Consider the following 22,198-nt stretch of genomic DNA (forward strand, 5'->3'; position numbering starts at 1 on the left):
TCACTCCTGACTTCCCCCATGTCCCAGCTAGTGAATGGTGTGTGGGTGAGGGGGGGGGGGGGAGGAGGGTGAAGTCTGAGACAGCTCCCTCCCTGCATTACTAGTGAGAGGCTGGCTTCACAGACAGGGGGGAGCTGCCTGACCCTCACTCCTGACTTCCCCCATGTTCCAGCTAGTGAATGGTCTGTGGGTGAGGGGGGGGGGGGGAGGGTGGGGAAGTCTGAGACAGCTCCCTCCTGCATTACTAGTGAGAGGCTGGCTTCACAGACAGGGGGGAGCTGCCTGACCCTCACTCCTGACTTCCCCCATGTCCCAGCTAGTGAATGGTGTGTGGGTGAGGGGGGGGGGGGCGGATGGTGAAGTCTGAGACAGCTCCCTCCCTGCATTACTAGTGAGAGGCTGGCTTCACAGACAGGGGGGAGCTGCCTGACCCTCACTCCTGACTTCCCCCATGTCCCAGCTAGTGAATGGTGTGTGGGTGAGGGGGGGGGGGGGCGGATGGTGAAGTCTGAGACAGCTCCCTCACTGCATTACTAGTGAGAGGCTGGCTTCACAGACAGGGGGGAGCTGCCTGACCCTTACTCCTCCGGGGTATTGTGATCTTCCTGCACACAGTGCCCTATCCCTGATACCAGGGGTGTTGTGATCTTCCTGCATGCAGTGCCCTATCCCTATTAATACCAGGAGTGTTGTGATCTTCCTGCATGCAGTGCCCTATCCCTAATACCAGGGGTGTTGTGATCTTCCTGCACACAGTGCCCTATTCCTGATACCAGGAGTGTTGTGATCTTCCTGCATGCAGTGCCCTATCCCTGATACCGGGATGTGTGCAAGAAGATCCCAACACCCCCGGTATCAGGAATAGGGCACTGTGTGCAGGAAGATCACAACACCCCTGGTATTAGGGATAGGGCACTGTGTGCAGGAAGATCACAACACTCCTGGTATTAATAGGGATAGGGCACTGTGTACATGAAGATCACAACACCCCTGGTGCCAGGGATAGGGCACTGTGTGCAGGAAGATCACAACACCCCTGGTGTCAGGGTTATGGCACTGTGTGCAGGAAGATCACAACACTCCTGGTATTAATAGGGATTGGGCCCTGTGTGCAGGAAGATCACAACACCCCTGGTGCCAGGGTTATGGCACTGTGTGCAGGAAGATCACAACACTCCTGGTATTAATAGGGATAGGGCACTGTGTGCAGGAAGATCACAACACCCCTGGTGCCAGGGTTAGGGCACTGTGTGCAGGAAGATCACAACACTCCTGGTATTAATAGGGATAGGGCACTGTGTGCAGGAAGATCACAACAACCCTGGTGCCAGGGTTAGGGCACTGTGTGCAGGAAGATTACAACACTCCTGGTATTAATAGGGATAGGGCACTGTGTGCAGGAAGATCACAATACCCCTGGTATCAGGGTTAGGGCACAAGTTCTAGTCACATTGACTGATCACATTACTTGTTTTGTCAAGCTACCAACTGTTTTCATTTCCCATCCCCCATATACTGTCAGTGGGAAGCTTGGTAACATGAATAAATAAGAGGGCAGCCAATAGGAATACATATTCATTCCTAAACTGACCTTAACTGAACTGAAAAGTGTCAAATTGTATCATTTTCAGTTAGTGCGCACTAACTCCCAGTTAGTGCGCACTAATCGGAAAAAACGATTTTTAACAATTTTTTAACTAAAAAATCGTGCCTAACACGATTTTCTTGCCCTGCCACACGATTTCTATCGTTAAGACGATATGGAAAACGATTCACATCTCTACAAATTACCCTTTGCCATACTGATCTACCTTGGAACGATGTATGCAAATCGTCACTGCCCTATGAGGAAAGTCTAAAAAAGTTAGGGCTTGTCAGTTTGGAAAAGAAACGACTGAGGGGGAAATATGAGAGAAGTTTACAAAATCATGAAAGAACTTGAACAAGTTAATGTAAATCGGTTATTTACTCTCTCAGATAATAGAAGGACCAGGGGGCACCATGAAGTTAGCAAGTAGCTCATTTAAAACAAATCAAAGAAATGTCTTTTTCACTCAAGGGTAGATTTTCAAAACATGCGCATATGTCCATGTGTGCGCGTTATCCGGCACGTGCACATGGACATGAGATTTTACAACATGCATGCGCTGGCGTGCACATGTTATAAAATGTTGTGTCAGTGCATGCAAGGGGGAGTATAGTTTAGCAAATACGTGCGGCAATACATCAAGGCCTTCCCCAGTTCCCTCCCAGCCCGCTCCAAGTAAGGAGCGGGCTGGGAGGGAACTTCCCAACTCCCTAGCCAAACCTCCCTTCCCCTTCCCCTTTCCTGCCCTCTCCCTCTCCCTATCCTAACTAACCCTAATTTTTCTATTTTACCTTTTGCTCCTGCCAAGGAGCAGGAGCAAGTCACACGTTCTGGAACCTGCCAGCACATGATCCCCCAGCACAGCAGCAAATGGCTGCTGTGCCAAGTGCCTCTAGCCCCGCCCTGCCCCCCTCCTCCCCGGACTGCCCCACCCTGCCCCCCCGGACTGCCCTTTTTTAAAGCCCTGGGACTTACATGTGTCCCGGGGTTTATGCGCGTGGCCGGGCCTGTTTGAAAATTGGTCTGGCACACATAAGGCCCAGCCACATGCGTAAACCCCAGGATTTACATGCACCGGGGTTTGAAAATCTACCCTTCAGTTCATAGTTAAGCTCTGGAATTCATTGCCAGAGGATGTGGTACAGCAGTTAGTGTAACTGGGTTTAAAAAAGGTTTGGATAAGTTCCTAGAGGATAAATACATAAACTGCTATTACAGTAATTAATAAGCAGTAGTAACTTGTGATCTTGCCAGGTACTTGTGACTTGGATTGGCCACTGTTGGAAACAGGATACTGGTCTGACACACTATGGTATTTCTTATGTTCTCATATTGTAAACAGAAATGGAAAACTAATACTCAAGTACAACTGGCATGCAATCATTCTAAACCAAATAACACAACTCAAAAACCCCACCTCATAGAAAAGAAGACATAAATTATGAGGATTCAACTTTCACTGCCCACACTCCAGATAATTTTTTTTTATGAATTAAGAAAAAGAGGGATTATAGAAAATATATCTAACTTTCAAATTTGAACATTTACATGGAAAGTGGATAAATAGGTCTGCACCTAAAGAAACTGCTTTTAGGCGCATAGCCAGAAAAGTTTTCCTTTCGCCTTATGTTTTTCTATGCTCAAAAAAAGAATCCTGCCTATGATGAAAAAAAAAAACCAAAACAGAAACAGAATCATGTTATGAAACAAAGGTTTCCAAAAAGCTGATCTACCACCTTATTCCATGATAGATCTTTCTGATAGACCTGTAAATTAAAGGCTATCAGAGGGAAGATGACTTTCTTCATGAACTTCCCCTATCTCTCTACTCGATTTCATAATATGGCAAGTAATACATTTTACTGGTGGAGGAAGGGCTTCCAATGAAACCTCAGATGATTCGAGAAGGTAAGAACTTAAGAACTGAAATACTGGTTTAAGGGACGTTTGGTTTCTCCTTCCTAAATGAGTGCACCATTAACCTGGGAAGGTTCATTGAGGAAATAAGTGAGAGAGCTTTGTGTTTTTCTTCCCCATGTGGGAACATGCAGATGGTGTATCCTAGCTGTTTATCATTCCAATACATTTGCTATCCTCATGAATTTTATGTTAGACTTTTAAAGAGGCAGGAGCAGTTTGCCTGGTATTTTCTCCTAATTTAAAGGAAAGGAGTAAGGAAGCTCCCTTTAGGGGTCAGCCTACAGATGGCTCATTTGCTTGCTTGTAAAGATTGTTTGGGACTCTTTTAAGCCCGTTTTTGAGTATTGTCTGTGAGAGCTTTAGTACCCCTTTACAGTGGATTGGGGCATCTGCTGTGCAAGGTTAGATCATGTGTAAGAGAAGATTCTAGTAGTCTTTTGTCTCTCCTCCAAAGCTGCCTGGTGGCCCGATGCAGAGGAATTATATTTTTGCATTAACTGTCTTTTTGCACTGTCTCCTCTGTTTGGTGACAAGGAAGTTTTTATTCCACCCTTCCTGTTTCTTGTTTGATTTTTCCTCTTTTAGGTTCATTATAATAATTTTTCCACTTGGAATTAATAACCTATGGTACTTGGGAGTCAGTAGTATACCAAACTTTGGGAACAGGGAATTTTTTCATTCATAAAGATACAGAGATGTTACAAATTCCATCTAAAGCAAGGGATCCCACTAAAGTGCATTAATAGGAGGAGAAAGAAAGAAGATACAACTTTAATATAACAAGAACTTTGTTGCTATTGGGGAAATGTTACATGAAGGGTGAGAAGTGCCCACCAGGCAGGCACTACCTAAGGAGTTAACAGAATCAAGAAAGCGGGTGAAGTACCCTTCTCCTGCTGTCTGAGGATCCAAATGAATTTTAAAGGATTTATTGGAAGATATTAAATCTGGGATTAAGTTCTGATTAAATATTGGGACTGTATACTTTCTAATCATTTTCTGTGGAAAGATTTAGGAATTTAAGAACATAAGAAATTGCCATGCTGGGTCAGACCAAGGGTCCATCAAGCCCAGCATCCTGTTTCCAACAGAGGCCAATCCAGGCCATAAGAACCTGGCAATTTTCTTCTTCCTGCTGTTAAAGCTTATTCTCCCACCCTTCACTTGAAACCTCTCTATAACTGCACTATGATCCGACCACAAAACTACAATCAACCATAAGTCTATTACTATTTGCTTTCTGCACATTTGCTCCAAACATAGTAAATCTATTGTGTGGTCCCCATGATGAGTAGGGCCTTGTATCATTTGCTTCTTTTCTAATACCTTCATCAAATCTAAAAATGTGGTTGCTACTGGTGATTACCATTATCCACTTGTATATTAAAATCCCCCACTAAAATAATGTTTCTCTTATTAATTAATAAACTTGCCAATCCTTAAAAAAACTGTTATCCTTTTGCCACTGATAAAGCTGGAGGAGCATATAGTAATTCAGTTTCAATATTCCACACTTTCACTAACAGAGCCTCTACCTCCTCACTCAAGTTGAAATGATTTACCTTAATTTGACTTAACTTCTTATAAAAAAAAAAAAGAATAACCCTCCATCTCACTTACCTTCTCTAGCCTGCCCTTGAAATGCATAGCCTGGAGGAGTCATTAATTTCAATAACACAAAATCTTCAACTGTATGCAATGATTCAGTAATCAACAACAATTCTAAATTATATTCAAATAATATATTCACCTCATCCAATCATTTTTTCCTCATAGACTGTGCATTAACATAACCAAACGGCGTTAGTACAACTCTATCAGTTATTTCCCCTTCCCATTCCTTCTTGATGATTTATAATTTTTACCTAACCTTCCATACACCCCCTACTTTGTAATCACTGAGATCTTATCCTCCCTTCTATATTCCCATTACCTAAACTCAAAAATGCTAGAAACACCCAGCCACAAAACAAACACATTTCTTCATAACAAAAAATATATCAAATCTTTCCAGAACTCCTTCAATCACTTTCTTCCAAATAAAACCACCATCCAAAATACCTTATGCTCACTGTTGCTGTGAGTCCCACTACTATTATCTCTGGCACCAAATCCTGTGTTCCACTAAGTATTAGGTCTACAATGATTCCCCCTCTCATTGGTTTCTGGATCAGTTGTTCCATGAAGCAACCATATATTTCAATTAGAAACTTTACCTCCCTATTGTGTACTGATATGGCATTTACCCAGTCAATATTCAGGTAATGTAAACCTCCCATTATTACTGTGCTGCCAAATTTCATCAGCCACATGGATGGTAGTGTTTTCCCATTGCTGTACTCTTTCCCATCACACACAGAATTTACATCCGTAAACATTCTACTGTGCTTTTTAAATACATCTGAACGAGCCATTACTGAAGATTTGGGAAATTTCAAGAAGCAGAAGTTGAAATGCCTAACATGATTTTCTAGTGATCCAGCTTATAATTAAGTATTGTCTTATCTTGTGTCAGGGCTGCATTAGCTGCCAATAGGTGGTCATCAGCAGTGATTCCTGAAACTGCGTCCGCCTTTGAAAATTGGTAAATGAAGCTGCTTTGTCTGAAGTGCATCTAGAAATTAAATATTTCATAGATATTAGACAAACCAAATTGAGTCCAGGGTAATTATAGGAGGCTTTACAAGAGCTTTCCTCAGTTCCAGCCAAAGATGAAATATTGGGGGGGGGGGGGGGGGGGGGGGAATCACAGTGCATACCACATCTAATTTTTCTTGTTGTTTTCCTTTTGCTTGCACCATCCCCTACACCAACTTTCCCACCAAGATATATGGACAATCTATCTTCTGAAGCATCATCCTCTCAAGCACAGTTAGTTATATAGGAGCTAGATAGGGAGTTCAGTTGTATATCTCATCTGAAAGGCTTGTTTCACTTTACTATTCTAGAGGTAGGTGATCAGCCAGATTACTCACTGTTCTGCTTTCAAATGACATGGGAAGAGGGACATCTTGGGCATCAGGATTTAACAATGCCTCATTCTTCAACTAGGTGGCTACTTCCATGCTTGACCCAGCAACAGAATCCCCCAACCTCAAACCCCCAGCTTCACAGAGAACAAAGCAATTTATAGAAGATTGCATAAGTAAAGACACTGGTGGGAGCTCCAAGGGATAGCTCCACAACTTACATTTATATTGAGCCATCATGCAAAAAGAACGAGGAAATCAGAAAAACACCCCATAACTCTATGTATGGGAAGAATTCCATGTAGAAACTCTCTTTAGTAAGTTGCCATATTAAACTCTACACATCACATTTTTAGTGTTTGTTGGTAATTCTGTATGTTGTTAAATAAAGATGCAGACTTCTCAGTAAAGTATCAATTTCAGGTATTTACTTATAATGGCTTATGGATACATGGTATTGACTGGCATATGTTATAATTTTCAGGGTTTATCTAATGACTTCTCAAATAAGATTTTATAATGATAGTCATTTAATCTACATATAAGGCATACATGCATATAAAGCGAATAACCAAAGAGCTCCATGCCATGGGGGCCAAACTGATAACTAGATTTATCAAATTGCTGTAAATATCATATGTGGTAGAAAAAGGGGTGTGTTTTATGTTAATTTCCCCATTATCACAATGTATAGGTACTATACAAAGTGTATTACACATTGTGGTAATACTAAATAATTGCATTCTCCTCTCTGCAAAGTGTGCTTGCTCTCCCTCTCTCTCTTTCTTCCCCAAATGCCCAAAATAGAATTTGCAAAAAAATCACAAATTGTGGTATGGGCATATCACACAGTTTAATGCAATTGAAAAAGGTGTAGTTATTTTCAGTGTTAAAATTGTGTGTTATGGCTACATGAAGCCAGCCCACTTTTTCAGAAATCCCGCCCCAGACTCCTCCCCAATCCCTCCCCTTTTAAAAATTTGCATCGCACCATGCATTACAGCTCTTATCGTGTATGTTAAGGTGTTTTCGCAAGCATTAAAGTATGCAAAAATGCCATAATGCGATTTGATAAATGATGCTATGCGCTAGTTCGTGTTTTACTCCATTGCATGCAAGTTATAATCCCTTGGAAAAACAGAATTATATCTCTGTGCACACAAAGGGGTAAAACCAGAACTGGCTTATGGGTCATTTTCCAAGTCGCATTATGGTGTTTTCGCATGCGTTAAGGCGTTTTCGCATATGAAAAATGCCTTAACGCATGCAAAAAAGCATCATAATGCATGGTGTGATGCTAATTTTTAAAAGGGGAGGGATTGGGGCGGAGTCGGGGGTGTGAATTTTGTAAATGTGGACTGGCTTCACAAAGTGCAAAGCCATAACGCATGATATCGCACAGTTTTAATACTGAAAATAACTACACCTTTTTCATTAGCATTAAGCTGTGTGACGCCATGCGCTATGGCCATAAAGCAAATTGCGATCTTTTCGCAAATTCCATTTTGTGCATTTTTAGGCTGGGGAAGGGCCTGAGATGTGCGAGGGGATTGAGGGAAGGGCCAGAGATGTGCGAGGGGACTGGGGGTAGGGCCTGAGATGTGGGAGGAAGGGAGAGAGGGAAGGGAAGGAGAGAGGAGAAGAGAGGAATAGGGAAGAAGAGGGGAGAGGAGAGGAGTTAGGGAGGGAAGGAGAGGAGAGAGGAGAGGAAAGAGGGATGGAGAAAGAGAGAGGGAGGGAGAGAGAGAGAGGGAGAGAGAGCGAGAGAGAGAGAGCCTCTGGGGCTGGCCCACCTCGTAACTCAAGGTGAGATTTAGGTTGTAGTGTAGGGGTTAGGGGCCACTTTGACATGCAGAGTGAGATGTACGAACAGAACAGTGCACTCTTGTGAAGATGTGATGTCTTACAGAGTGAGGAAACTCACACAACGATGAGATTTGTACAATGTTTTCTCAAACTAGCTTGATGTTACCCAGGTAGAGAGTCCAGGCAAAGTGCTAAGATAACGTAGATTGCGATAAATAGGCTATTACCATAAAACATGCCCCTCTTCCTATGACATGCGATATTTCAATAAATCTAGCCCCTTGTTCCCTTAGATATGTAACTATATGGTAACCCTAAAATATTTTACAGGTAAAGTGAGGAATCTGGAGCATGTGAACCTTAGCCAGATAATATGAACATTATACACTATATTTTTCAGTCACTATTCACATTAGCCAACTCCTTAATTTACTTATAATAGTAACAAACCAGAGCAAGGGTAGCAGAATTGAATACACACTTGATTCCTAGCTTTTGGGTGTTCGTAGTTAAATATTGTAGGTTACAATAGGATAGAGCTACTTAAATCATGAGAAATCTTCCTGTCCACTCTTTCATCTCACAAGTCGGGCAAACAAGTCATCATTCATCTAAATAGGCTTGCATTAAGACATAAAAATATGAGGCAGCTCATTGCAAAATATGAACTGAAATGATTTCGATACATCTAACGTGGCACAGAAAATTCTGATTTTAGTTTATGTCAAGTTCTATCTGGTTTGGAAAACCAATTGTAAATAGAAGTAAAGCCAACTTAATCCAAATCAGCATCTTTAAACAGGTCACAGTTATTTTACCCATCCCATATGCATTGTGCATATCTACTTTATCATTTCCACAAATGATCAAAAATTAAAGTTGAATGGAAACATTAATATAAGGTATACATAGTTAGATCTTTAAAGCAATTTGTTAGTCCACTTAGGAATGTAGAAATAGAGGTTTTTAAATGGGTTCCAGGTGATATTATATACAGGCCGATACAGTAAAAATCGCGGGAGAGCGGGCGAGTGCCCACTCTCCCAGCGCGTACACAGGCCCCTCTCCTGTGTGCGTGATTCAGTAAATAAAAATATTCAAATTAGGGCCCACGGTAAAAAGAGGCGCTAGGGACACTAGCGCATCCCTAGCGCCTCTTTTTTGACGGGAGCGGCGGCTGTCAGCGGGTTTGTCAGCCGATGCTCAAGTTTGCTGGCGTTGGTTCTCAAACCCGCTGACAGCCACGGGTTCAGAAACTGGATGCCGGCAAAATTGTCTGGTTTTCAACCGTGAGCTGCGGGCCGATTTTACATTTTTTTTTAAATTTTTAATTATTTTTAACTTTTGGGCCTTCCGACTTAATATCGCCATGATATTAAGTCGGAGGATGCACAGAAAAGCAGTTTTTACTGCTTTTCTGTGCACTTTCCCGGTGCCGAGAGAAATTAACGCCTACCTTTGGGTAGACGATAATTTCTGAAAGTAAAATGTGCGGCTTGGCTGCACATTTTACTTACTGAATCACGCAGTAATAACTAATAGGGCCATCAACATGCATTTGCATGTTGCGGGCGCTATTAGTTTTGGGGGGGGTTGGACGCGCATTTTCGACGCCTTATTACCCCTTACTAAATAAGGGTTAAAGCTAGTGGTTCGAAAACACGCGTCCAAACGCGGGTTAACAGTGCGCTCCGGCCTGTTAGTTGGATAACTAAATACATTTATGACTAGGTTTTAAGATCACTTTGAGAGTGCTATCTAACAATGCAAATGGCAAGGGTTTATTCAAATTAATTCACCAATGGTGTCAAAGAGCTCCCAAAAAGAGAGGGAACTGTAATGATGAAACAGCCCAGACTTATTCCTGCTTTTGATTGGAGTATGGTACATTTATTCAGTTTAAAAGACTCTCTGAGGTGAATAAACAGTATATACAAAATCTATTTAGGTTGATGGTTGGTTGTATGCATGTCGATTGCTGTAACAACTTCTTCTACTCCCCTTAAATAACATTTGTAAAATCACAACAAATATTTTTGCCAACTATCTTTTTTTGTGATAGCTGCTATGTGATATATTTTAACTTTATTTACTGTCCAGAGGCCACAAAGATTTTGGGGAAAAACAAGGTTTTGCAATTAAAATATAAAGACTTTGATATATCGATATCTGCTCTTATATATTTAATAAAATAGAAAAATATTTGTCTTCTGTAGAGAATGAGAAAAGCAAACAAAAGGGAGAGAGAAAGGTAATAAGTAGTTGTGAAATACAGGTAAATACAAATTTGAACAATACAAAATCTCCAATACAAAATCTCCAATAAACTAACTGAGAATTTTCAGTGACAGTATCAATTTGAGCTGGGTTAACATATATTCACATCTAAGGTCTGAGTTACATGAAAGGCTCATCCAATTTTGGCTGAATCAATCTTGGTAGGCTAGTCTTGGGTCTGAAAATTTTGGTACTAATGGAACATCTATTATGCCTTTGCCTCTTACATGTCCGCAATGCCTTTATGAGATATTTGTAGATTTTTTTTTTATTAACAAATATCGATTCCTATGACAGATGCTGTTTGCAACTCATATATCAACCACTATCGACCCACTCTGCATCAAAAGTAATGTAGGTGACTCACTTGCTTAGTATTTGCTTCCTGACAGTACCAACACCATTCAGAGTTTCAAGTGTGCTTGATCTTAAATGATGAAACTGTATTTATATCTGTGACTGGCTAAGGTCAAGATGGAAACCTGCATCTACTTCTATCCAAATGCACTTTACAGCGACATTATGCAACTGTGAAATTCATGAAACAACACATTGGCAATAAGATTATGAGACCTGATACTTGAGGGCATATCAGTAGTATTCAATATTAAAAAGGATGAGAGATAAACTGCCATATACTGAATCCTGTGCAAAAATATATATAACCAAGTGGTATCATATAATGTGCGTAATGGCCATTGAACAAGCAATATGGAAGTTCTGTTTCAACAAGCACACAAATATGATCATGTACCATGAAAGTACTGTAACCATAGTATCTTATATTTTTATAGTTTTTAAATGCACAAAAAATATCTGTCTTGGATTTGAATTGCAGACACATCAATTGGAATATCTCTATTACTTGTCTTCAGCTGAAAAAGGAGTCATCAAAGGGCAGCAACAATGGTGTAAACTTGGGGTCGACTGATATTCAAAAGCTTGCACAAGTGAAGATGGAGCCCTCAAAATAGCTTAGCAACCAGTCATGGCACATGAATAAGTCCTCCAGACAAAAGCCAAACATTCCTGGTGTTTTGGCAGAAGTACCGCTTTGATTAGGGGCCTCAAAAATTTTAAGCAATTTAAATGGATAAAAGGCTCATAGACTTAAAAGCAGATCTGTTGCCTGACCTGAAATTATGTGACTATTGTGATACTGTATATTTGTCCAGTAAAAACAAATTTAAAAATGTTCTGGTCTCCAACTTCTTCAGAAGGAGCTTGCGTAATGTGATGCCTTCCCAGTGTTCCCTTCACATTTTTATCTGGTTTCTAACTGTTGGCAGAACAACAGAAAAGTAAAGCAAGGGAGTTGCTGGCCTGGGAAAAAAGAGGTGGTGTCCAATGCTGAATCAGCCTTTCTACTTTGGGATTATGGTTGAACAGGTATGGGGCAAAAGTCTTGATGGGATGAGGTTGGGCAAAGGGGATAGGAAAGATCTAAGTGCTGCAGCAGACAGTTTTTGTGGAATGGTGATGTCATTGTTGTGTTGGCGGTGGACCCTTGGGCCGAGGTGGGGTTGACACAACCCATAGGTAAGGACCTATGGGTCCACACCATCAGCAGGTGGAGTGGGCTGAAGCTAGAGGCTGCTGGAGCTTCACCTATACCAGCTCTCGTTCCACTCAGGTTGAGCCTTTGGGTGCCGGGGCTGGAAGGACTTAGGTGGGCCTCGAGGTTAGTTAGAAATGAAAAGTGATTCAGCCCAGAGACTGCAGCCGGTACCCTGGACTGGATTCAATACTGGAACTCAGGTGCCAAAGGAACAATGAGTAACTAGAGGTGCTCAAGCAAAGAAAGGCCTAAGCCTTGTAAGTCCACGTCCAGAGGATAGGCGAGAGATGGCATCACTGACTGGCTTGGATCAGAGCCGGAGGCAAGTGGAAGTCATGACAAGCAATGTAGGTCTGTAGATTAGTCATTCGAGGCAATGGTCAGGGCACAGAGAAGGCAGGCGTAGTCAATCAAGGCAATGGTCAGGGCACGGAGAAGGCAGGCGTAGTCAATCAAGGCAATGGTCAGGGCACAGAGAAGGCAGGCGTAGTCAGACGTAGCAGAGGTCAGGACGCAGAGAAGTAGAAGAATGGTCAGGCATAGCAGAGGTCCTGGGATGGAGAGAAGCTGAAGAGTAGTCGGGCGTAGCGGAGGTCTGGGGCTAGAGAGAAGCTGAAAAGTAGTCAGGCATAGCAGTGGTCAAATCCAAAGAGTCAGTCCAACACCTAGATGAAACAGGAACAATGAAGACAGGAACTGGAAACCACAGGAATCAGGAACACAATGAAGAGACGATTCTAGGATCAGCAACGAGTACGAGAAGTACGAGGAGACCTGTTGCAAAGGCAACGCTATGGAGCGAGGCCTGAGTTTTTATACACTGAAGAGTCTGATGTCAGCATCCGTGGCCAGGTTCCTGCCATGCGGAGATGCCCGACGAACAAGGACATCTTTGCTGGCAACACTGGGTAGCGGGGCAAGGCTGAAGGCACTGGAGGGAACCCGAGCTTAACAAGCTAGTCAAGGGAAGGACTGGGCTCATGATGCAGTACTCCTATGCAGACTGAATACACAGTAATTGTTATGCTACACATGGTATAATGTAATCATATACCAAATGAAATTGGTAGGGTGACTCAGTTCTCAGGTATCCCGTTTGTTATTTATAATTACATAAAATGTAAGTATGCATTTCAAATGTTAATGCATCCATGGCTCTCATTTTTAAAGTATGTTGCTGGTAAATTCACTTGATGTGAGTTGAGGGGGCAGGTGAGAGGAGAATAGGTTACTGAGCTAGAACACCTGGGGGGAACGGGGCATTCTGGTTGCCCATGTTATACATATCATTACATAGTTCAGAGAGTAGGGTATACTATATAAACACTATAAATCATCATTCTAAAGAGTTGTCATTAGAATCAGCCCACCACAGACTGTAGCAAATATACCGCTTTCAAATGTATATCCCCAGAAGTTCTCACATCTTTGATTCAATGTCTAGAAACCAATCAATTTATTCCAGCTTCACTTTGCAGACTGTAAGCAGCTGATATACTGGACTTTCCTTATAATGCTCTCCATTTCATCATATATCTCACATCTGGTGACTTGACCTTGGGAGCTGTGCCATTGTACTGCTATATCTATCACAGTGTCTTTGGCAGAAATGTTTCTTTCTATCATCTATCAAACTGGAGCGCACGCTTTTTATGCATAGTGATAAATATGTGCTTTCAACTCCTGCTTTTTGCCAAGTGTCAGGGCCCAGCAGTTCATTCCTTCTCTGTCTTTGACACAGTTTATTCCTTGATAAGGTACTTTAGTATCCAGGGCAATTTATGGCATAATTTCAAAAGCAAAAACAATATAAGCCAAACTATTTGTGTAGCTTGATGTTTATTATTTTGCACATGTTAGATTCTAGGGATATCTGTATAGCCGACAGAGTTGAAAGCAGCTAACCTTAGAATATGCCAGTTAAATCAACTGTTAACACTAGTTCAAAGCATGAGATTCATGCTCACATTTGCAATAGGGAAAATCTAGTTTAAATAGTTTTCCCACTTAGAAGCATTCATACTGATTTTTGTTATTAAAAATTAACTTGTTGTGAAAAAATAAAGATAATTGGTGATGTCATATTTGAGCTTCTAAAATAGAATGCTGAAACTTGCTGATGGCTGGTATTGAATAAAACAGAAGAAACTACCCTTCAGTTACCAAACAAATTCAAAGTAAGGAAGAAACAAACTGTAGAAAGTCACACAACAAGCTCATTTGTCAGGTTTCTATAAAAATAAGAGAACATAATCCATCTCTAGTGACTTAAGAATGTAATCCAGCATATGTACATGTGCATTTTAATGGGGAAGACCCCTACAGAGATAAGCAATTTAAGAAGGAGCATTGTGAAATAGTAAAGGAAGAGGAATGAAAGTTTGACATATTTCTTTTATTTGTGAAGCATTGCTGCCATGAAAAGAATACATGTATTTTTAAGTCTATTAAATAAAAATCACAGTCTTTATGTTGGCAGTGATGATGGCACAAGGCAGAAGGAAAAACATAATAAAATATCAGAACTTAGATGATAAAATAAATTAAAAGCTGCAAGAAATCAAAGGGTAAAGAAAAAGATGGGGAAAAAAAAGGATAAAAAGTAGAGAGCAAAAAGTATGGCATGTACTTGATCTCTAACTTTTATAGCACATAGATTTTGGGGCTAGGGCAGCTTTACTGGATACGTTCAGTAGGCAAGAGCAGAGAGGATGCAGAAAGTCATCTCGTCACAGGTTGTCTTAAATCACTTTGGTTAAAGGAATCAACAAGGAACAGTTTAGGACACACACAGAATATAAAGTTTCACAGACTGAAAGATTAGCTGGAATCCCCAGGGAGGTGTCAGCTGTCATGGGAGGCTAATCAGGGTATTACTAGTCTTGTCATGTATGTACAGAAATAGACCACAGGTGGAAGGGTGTTTAAAAAAAAAAAGTATCTGAATAGTGAAAATAAATAGAAACTGAAGGAAGTAATTGTCAAAGGAGTTACTTGTGTATGTAACATATTATTGCAGCAATTTTCAAAAGCACACTTACACATGTAAAGTGTATTTACATGTGTGAAAGCTAGTCTGACACATGTAAATCCTTTTGAAAATTATCCCCTAAGCATTCTCCTTTTCTCAAGTATCTAGGCAGGAATAGATTCCAAAGCACAGGCTAAGGTTATTATCCTTGACAGACAGGCAAATTGGAAAACAAAAACACATTCCCTTGAAATAATACATAATGGAACTGGCTGTTGAGGTACAACCAGTGTTTAATTTTCAGGTGTAAGGATTTCTGAGGAGTAGACCCTTTGCTTTATGCCATTCTATTAGTGACTATATGCAAGATGAAATTCTTCAATGAAAATACCAAGCCAGTATGCAGGAGATCTTAGAAATACAGAGTAGAAAAACAAGCATGGTCTCTTCTAGGACTTGTGGAATAAATTTATGATGAAGTGATGACGATACTGATTTGCACCCAAACTTGAAAATAAATCAATATGCTTTTAACTCATCTGATGTTACAGGTTATTTCTAGCTAACTTTGGCTTAGATACATCAAGCTGCGATGTTTTAAAACAGGAGGGTTCCCACTATTGTACAGGGAGGTGTCACCACAATAGTGGGCCCCTCCCCATAAAAAACATTGTGGCAAAAATATTTATTTATTTATTTGTTTATTACTTTATGTATTGCCTATCTACAATTCTAGGTGATTTATAATAAATATAATCCAATATTGAAGTCAATAACATAATCAAAACAATAAATCAATAAACCATATAAAACTGACCAATAAGTGGTTCATTAAAATCATAAAAGATTAATGCTGGCACACTTGTGCAAAATAAAAAGCCTTAACCTCTTTTGGAATGCTGTTCAATCTGCTTCATTTTTCAATTATAGAGTCGTATAGCTGATAAGCTTGTGCAAATATGCCTTTAACAACTTTCTAAAAACTGTTATATAAGAACATAAGAAATTGCCATACTGGTTCAGACCAAGTGTCCATCAAGCCCAGCATCCTGTTTCCAACAGTGGCCAAACCAGGCTAGAAAATCCTGACAAGAACACAAACAGTAAGATGGCTGATATGGTGTTGAGCAGGAGTTTGCTTGTGGGTGACTGGGGGTGCTATCTATATGGAGGTTGAAGTCTCCTAGGATGATTGCTGGTATGTCCATGTTAATGTGGGATGGGATGATTTCAATCAGGGAGGATATATGGAGGTCCAGACATTTAGGTGGGGTGTAAACCAGCATGATTTGAAGGTTTTTTGTTTTGAAGAGGCCTATCTCCAGAGGTGGAGGTTGATTGATGGGGTATTGTATGAATTAGAATTTCTTTGAGGCTAGAAAGAGTAGTCCCCCTCCTTTTCTTTTTGGTCTTGGTAGTGAGAAGATATTATAAGCTGAATGGAGTAGTTGCTGTGTCTGAGTTTTTGAGCCATGATTCTGTGATGCAGAGGATGTTGGGGCGGTTGTCCATTAGGAGATCATGTAGTATGGGGATTTTCTTGGAGACAGACTGAGCGTTGATCAGGAAGAGAGATAGGAGGGATAGCGTTGCCATGTGAGCATTTGGGTTTAAGGGGATGGCTGTGAGGCGTCTTGGTCGTTGGTGTGTATACTGATTGTTGTTGATGTGGTATTTGTAATTACTTGTTTGTGGGTGTGGGTGCGTGTAGTGTTTTGTGTTGAGGAAGGGGTAGAGTGTGTTGGTGGGGGAATGTAGTGAGCATCCATGGTGTATGTAGGGGGGAGGTGCGGGGGAGAGAACAGATGGTTTCCCTGTGGCGGGATCAGGTTAGCATGTACAGAGTGTGGCAGGTACTATGCTTTACTTACAGTATGTTCAGCATAGACAGGAACAATGAAAGCTTATGAGCAACTGGAGCGGGGGGAGTTATATAGGGGTGGCTAGAGGGAGTTATATAGGGGGGGCTAGAGGGTGAGATAGAGCAGCACTTAGGGGCTGCACTAAGGGGTACACAAAGCGAAGGCCCTTTTGTCACGCTCCTTAGGCATGAGACGCCCGGCGCGAGGTGCCTGGGACAAAGTCCTGTTTTTAAAAGGTCTGCTCAGACTGGATGTGAGGTGCACCGGGGGGGCAGTCCACTGTCAGCGTCAGGGCAGGATTTGGGGCCGGGTAGGCCGCAGGTTCGGGCTTGGACCCCGATGGGTCACCTGCGCCGATTGCACCGAGCAGGCCGCGGCGGAAGGTGAGGTTCGGGTAGTCGGCTGTGGTGGCAGAGCGAGAGAGGAAGTGCTGGCCTTGCTTCCTAGCTTAAGTTGGTCCTCTCGGACCGGATGTGAGGTGCACCGGGGGGGCAGTCCACTGTCAGCGTCAGGGCAGGATTTGGGGCCGGGTAGGCCGCAGGTTCGGGCTTGGACCCCGATGGGTCACCTGCGCCGATTGCACCGAGCAGGCAGCGGCGGAAGGTGAGGTTCGGGTAGTCGGCTGTGGTGGCAGAGCGAGAGAGGAAGTGCTGGCCTTGCTTCCCAGCTTAAGTTGGTCTTCTCGGACCGGATGTGAGGTGCACCGGGGGGGCAGTCCACTGTCAGCGTCAGGGCAGGATTTGGGGCCAGGTAGGCCGCAGGTTCGGGCTTGGACCCCGATGGGTCACCTGCGCCGATTGCACCAAGCAGGCCGCGGCGGAAGGTGAGGTTCGGGTAGTCGGCTGTGGTGGCAGAGCGAGAGAGGAAGTGCTGGCCTTGCTTCCCAGCTTAAGTTGGTCCTCTCGGACCGGATGTGAGGGGCGCCGGGGGGGCGGTCCGCTGTTGGCATCACGGCCGGATTTGGGGCCGGGTAGGTCGCGGGTTTGGGCTTGGACCCCAATGGGTCGCCCTCGCCGATTGCGCCGAGACAGCCGCGGCGGAAGGCAAGGGTTGGGTCGTCGGCTGCAGTGGCGGAGTTACATTGGCCACCCTCCAGTCTTCAGGTACAATGGATGATTTTAATGATAGGTTACAACTTTTAACTAATAGATCAGAAATTTCTTTTTTGAGTTCCTTCAGTACCCTAGGATGCATACCATCCAGTCCAGGTGATTTGCTACTTTTTAGTTTGTCAATCTGGCCTACTACATCTTCCAGGTTCACTGTGATTTGGTTCAGTTCGTCTGACTCATCACCCTTGAAAACCATCTCCGGAACTGGATTCTCCCCAATATCCTCATACTAATGATACCAGTTCCGGAGATACCCCAAAGGCCTCCACATGGGGAGATACCCCATATGCCTCCAACCACACTATATAAACTCTTAAACTCCTGCTATATTCTTGCGTTCTGTTATTATCATTTACAGCTTATTTTATACTTAGACTTATGCTAACCCTACTCTCTGCAACCTTGCTCTATGTAAATAGTTTAATTTGTTCCAGTTATTAGGCACTCTACCAATTTGTTCTATGTAAATGGTTTAATCTTATTAACTATGCTATTCCTTTAATCACAGTGTTCTTTGTAAATCTATACTATATAACTACTATGTTCCTTGTAAACCGATACGATGTGCAAACGGTAATCGGTATATAAAAACCACTAAATAATAAATAATAAATAATTAGTAAACACCGAAGCACAGAATTCATTTAGTCTTTCTGCAATGGCCTTATCTTTCCTAAGAGCCCCTTTAACCCCTCGGTCATCTAATGGTCCAATCGATTTGGATATATTTTTAAAAGTTTTTATTATGAGATGTTGCCTCTTTCGCCAACTTCATTTCAAATCCTCTCTTCGTCTGTCTTATCAATGTTTTATACTTAACTTGATAATACTTATGTTTTATCCTATTTTCTTCAGATGGATCCTTCTTCCGATTTTTGAAGGATTTTTTTTGGCTAAAATCGCCTCTTTCATCTCACCTGGATCTGGAGAAGCAACATCAGCACTGGGTCACGGACATCAGGAACAAACATCTGGACTGGAACACAGATACTGGATCAGGAGACAGACCTTGGGGCTGGAACACAGACATCTGGAACAGCAGGTGAACATCAGGACTGGAACGTAGACAAGACGAGGAGCTCCAATGAAGAACAGGAAACACAGGACCTTGAAGAAGTGCTGGAACAAGGACAACTCCTGGAGCGAAGGACAGCAGGATCCCAGGAGTGACCAACTCCTTGCGAAGGCAAAGCTGGAATGAACGCTGAGCCCTTTTGTAGGGCCGAAGAGGACAACACCCAGGGAGAGGTCAGCAGAGGGTCACACCTGGCTGGCCCTTGAAATGCTGGAGAGAGGCGCATGCCCGCGCCTAAGGAGAGCTGGGAGAAGAGAGAGAAAGAAGCTGGTGGCATCCTCAGCCACGTGGAAGGCCGAGGAAGCAAGGCAGGAGCGGGGCAGCCCTGCCCTGAAGCTGGACGAAGGGCAGGCTGCTGGAGCGGCTCCCAGCCGCGAAGACAGAAGCAGGAAGCTGTAGAAGGGCTGGCTGCAGGACAAAAGGGAGCTGTAGCAGGCTGCAGGCACCGGCAGGGATGGCCTCCCTGCCGGCTGAAGACCCCGGGAACGGCAGAGCTCGTCGGGGAGAGGCAGGAGCCGCAACAAAGGACCCGGCCGCATGGAGGAGCTCCCGGCGGCCCGACCCTGCCGTGCAGGGCTGGAGGCAGACGGGGAGGAGCCCGGCAACGGCGGCACACCCGCCGTGAAGAGGACAGCATCAGCGGCCCAACTGGCCGTGGAAGGTAAGGAGCTTGCCCGCACTCCTCGCGGGCAGGACCACAACAATGACAGCAGAAAAAGACCATGAGGCCCATCCAGTATGACCATTCATCCAATTAATTTAGCATTATAATTCTCATCACTTCCTTAGAGATCCCTTTATTTATGCCATGCTTTCTTGAATTCAGATACTGTTTTATCTCCACCACTTCCACTGGAAGGCTGTTCCACACATTCACCACTCTTAGGTTACTCCTGAGCATATTCCCTTTCAACCTCATCTCATGACCCCTTATTCTAGAGCATCCTTTCCATTGAAAACGGCTTACCCCCTGTGCATGGAAACATTTGAGATATTTGAATGTTTCTGTCATATCTCCCCTATTTCACTTTTCCTCTAAGGCAGTGGTTCTCAACTGGTATGTCGCGACACACCAGTGTGTCGCGGCTCCCGGTGTTCCACTGCCCCTCTTGTGCTTCCCTTCTCCCTAGGGGCGGAGCCGAAGAATGAAGAGACACTGCACGCTGCTGACGGCAGCTGAAGAGTGGAAAGACTTGCGCGCTGCCGCCGGCAGGGCCGAAGAACAAAGACGCTGCGTGCCGCTGCCGGCGGCTGAAGATTGGAGAGACTTGCGTGCTGCTGCCTGCGGCTGAAGAACGAATAGATGCTGCGCACTGCTGCTGGCAGCTGAAGAGTGGAGAGACCTGCGCGCTGCTGCCAGCGGGGCCGAAGAACGAAGAGACGCTGCGCGCTGCTGCCAGCAGCTGAAGAATGGAGAGACCTGCGCGCCGCCGCCGGCAGGTCTGAAGAACGAAGAGATGCTGCGGGCCACTGCCGGAGGCTGAAGAGTGGAGAGATCCTGCGCACCACGGGAGGCGGCTGGAGAGATGTTGTGTGCTGCCGGAGGTCAGGCCAGAGGCGGCTGAGAAGCAGAGGCTAGGCTTATTGGGCTAAACAATGAGAAGAGGCTCCATGTGAGTTTGTGTGCATGTGGTAGAATGGGTGCCTGGGTGCATGAGTGAGAGCTTGTTTGCATGTGGTAGAATGGGTGCCTGGGTGTGAGCTTGTGTGCCTGTGGTAGAATGGGTGCCTGGGTGCATGAGTGAGAGCTTGTGTGCCTGTGGTAATGGGTGCATGAGTGAGAGCTTGTGTGCCTGTGGTGGAATGGGTGCCTGGGTGCATGAGTGAGAGCTTGTGTGTGTGTGGTAGAATGGGTGCCTGGGTGCGTGAATGGCAGCTTTGTGTGTGTGTGTGTGTGTGGTAGAATGTGTGCCTGGGTGCGTGAATGGCAGTTTTGTGTGTGTGCCTGGGTGCATGAGTGAGAGCTTGTGTGCCTGTGGTAGAATGGGTGCCTGGGTGGTCAGTGGCAGCTTTGTGTGTGTGGTAGAATGGGTGCCTGGGTGCATGAGTGGGTGTGTGGTAGAATGGGTGCCTGGGTGCGTGAGTGGCAGCTTTGTGTGTGTGTGTGTGGTAGAATGGGTGCCTGTGTGCGTGAATGGCAGTTTTGGAATGCATGCCTGGGTGCGTGAGAGGCAGCTTTGTGTGTGTGTGTGTGTGTGTGTGTGTGTGTGTGTGTGTGAGATAGAATGCATGCCTGGGTGCATGAGTGAGAGCTTGTATGCTTGTGGTAGAATGGGTGCCTGGGTGGTGAGTGGCAGCTTTGTGTGTGTGTGGTAGAATGGGTGCATGAGTGGCAGTGTGTGTGCGTGTGTGTGTGTGTGTGTGTGTGTGTGTGTGTGGTACAATGGGTGCATGACTGGCTGTGTGTGTGTGGTATAATGGGTGCCTGGGTGCATGAGTGAGAGCTTGTGTGTGTGTGTGTGGTACAATGGGTGCATGAGTGGCAGTGTGTGTGGTTGTAAATGATAGAGTATGTGTGAGCTTGTATGTAAGTGACAGAGCATGTGTGTGATTGAGAGAGACTAGTCAGGGAGGTGACTGGTATGTGTGTGTGAGAGACAGAGACTGGTCAGGGAGGTGACTGGTGTGTGTGTGTGTGTGTGTGTGTGTGTGTGTGAGAGAGAGAGAGAGAGAGAGACAGAGACTGGTCATGGAGGTGACTGGTGTGTGAGAGGAAGAGATACTAGTTAGGGACGTTACAGGGCTGTGTGAGACAGAGACTGGTTGTCTCTGGTTGTGGGCCCTAAGGAAGAGGACTGTGAGGACAGAGCTTCAGTAGCCACTGCTGCTTCTGGTGAGTGCTATTGGCCTGCAAGGGAAAGGAGTAGGAGAGTTGCTGAAGAGGGTAAGTAAAGGCAGCTTTTTAAGTTTATTTTTCTTGACTGCTATTTTAATTATTGGGTATTATGTGATGTGTCTGCTGTTTTGAAATATTTTATTGATATTAGACAATTTTTAAAAATTTTTATGAGTTTTTGTTAGATGGTATTCTGTTCATTTATTAGTATAGTTTTACAATTA

The sequence above is a fragment of the Rhinatrema bivittatum genome, chromosome 1 (genome assembly GCF_901001135.1).
Source record: "Rhinatrema bivittatum chromosome 1, aRhiBiv1.1, whole genome shotgun sequence".
Taxonomy (NCBI): domain Eukaryota; kingdom Metazoa; phylum Chordata; class Amphibia; order Gymnophiona; family Rhinatrematidae; genus Rhinatrema; species Rhinatrema bivittatum.